Genomic DNA, 1843 nt, shown 5'->3' on the forward strand with positions numbered 1-1843 from the left:
AAGACCCTCATTGAAGTAGAACTCATACCCCTCAGCTGAAACACAGAGCAAGAGGCTTTAAAATCATAGCCATCATAGCCAGGTGATGAAGGGGACACAGGTGGGGAGAAAAGTGGGAAAAGGTGACAGGACCCTGTGGCCTGGCACCATTTCAGCAGGGCACGTAGGACATTTTGGGCTTTGCAATCCAATGGGCAAGATCCCAGGGCCACTATCTCCACCCTTGCCTCCAAACACCTATTAAAGGTGTGTTCTTGGAGAAGGTATTTAATTTCTCTGAACTTCTATCTTCTCGTTAGGACAAGATTGAAATAAATAATGTAGATAGAAAGCACTTTGTAAATGACAGACTAAAGTATTGTTATTTTCTTTGTATAGCTTTCACTTGAAGTCAGATAACTTCAGATTTGGTAAATCTAAAGGCTAGTATCTGTGAACTCCGGCCTTGTTCTTGCCAGAACTGTGGTTTATAGGAGCAGTGATCCCTAGAAGGACACTCAAGTGTGTATGGAGGGAAGGGGAGAGGTTACTGAAAGAGAGGACACAAGCATATCCTAGGTGCTCAGGGCAGGGGCTGAGGCGTTGCCAGGCTGCATGGGAAATGAAGGTGCAGGTGGGTTCAAGTCCACATTAGCTTCTCTGTCTTGGCATTTTGGCCTTTCTCTGTGCATCTGCTCTGTTCTCTTTGCGTTCAGTCAGCTTACATTACTTGTTCACCATTTCTACTTACCTATAGTTTCAACTTATTTGTGACCATGGTCTTCCTAGCCCTGTCTTTGCACAGACTTGCTGCTCTACCATCCACGAGCACAAATGGCAGTTTTCCTCTCAACGTCTTTGTTAAAACCCCAGAAAGAATTTGACTGTTTTTTGACCCCTGAGACCATACATCATTATAGGTCAGTTTCTCTTAGGTCCCATGGCCACCCCTTATCCAGTCACCTAAGACTAGAAGAGCAGGGTCCTGTGCTACTTAAGCAATGGAGGGTTAGGGTGGGGCATGTTTCCTTAGAATGGGCTGTAGATGGGTGAGGAAGTGATCAGAAATCCTACAACATGTAGACAAATCACAATGTCTCAACAACAAATTATCCAGGTTTTTCATCTGGAAAGCGGATTATTTTGTAGGTTAAATGAGTCAGTTGGTGAAAGTGATCTGAACCCGATATCCACTTTCTTTTCCTTAAATTAATTTATTTTTATTGTTGTTCAAGTACAGTTGTCCCCATTTCCCCACCACTACTCCCCCCACCCCACTCATCCCCATCTCCCATCCTCGATCCTACCCAGCTTTGGTTTTGTCTATGTGTCCTTTAAACAAAAATATGGAAGCTTTCACAAATTTGTGTGTCATTCTTGAGCAGGGGCCATGCTAATCTTCTCTGTATCATTCCGATTTTAGTGTATGTGCTGCTGAAGTGAGCACCTGTATCCACTTTCTTAATGCAGGCCTTTATCACCTCTCTCCTGGACTAACCGAAAAGTCCCTCAACTGGACTCTTGGCCTCCAAGTTTACCCCTCCCCTCATTGGATCAAATATATTTTCCACTGAATTGTCATAGTGAGCTTTCTAAAATGTAAATTTGAGGAGCTACAAGATCACATGCGGGTGAGGATGTGATGAAACAGACATTGTATATTTTATTGGGAGGGCTGTAATATTGCCACAACTCCAGTGACTAGTAGGCTGCAATGCCTATTAATATTAAAAATACCATAAACTTTGATTTTACATTCCTGCTTTTGGCAATCTATCCTGTAGAAAGAAAACCACCCATATGTAATACTTACCTGAACAGGTAAAGCAATTTTATTGCAGCATTATTTTAGGTGTCAACATAA

At 42.6% G+C, this 1843-nt stretch overlaps 1 non-coding gene across 1 annotated transcript; it reads right to left on the bottom strand.

Moving 5' to 3' along the window:
• Positions 1 to 1319: 1319 nt before the first annotated feature.
• On the bottom strand, positions 1320 to 1426 carry LOC114501075. The gene has a single exon (XR_003684849.1). It is a non-coding gene; the product is annotated as a U6 spliceosomal RNA (small nuclear RNA).
• Between the last annotated feature and the right edge of the window lie 417 nt (positions 1427 to 1843).

This window comes from Phyllostomus discolor, chromosome 6 (assembly GCF_004126475.2).
Source record: "Phyllostomus discolor isolate MPI-MPIP mPhyDis1 chromosome 6, mPhyDis1.pri.v3, whole genome shotgun sequence".
Taxonomy (NCBI): Eukaryota; Metazoa; Chordata; class Mammalia; order Chiroptera; family Phyllostomidae; genus Phyllostomus; species Phyllostomus discolor.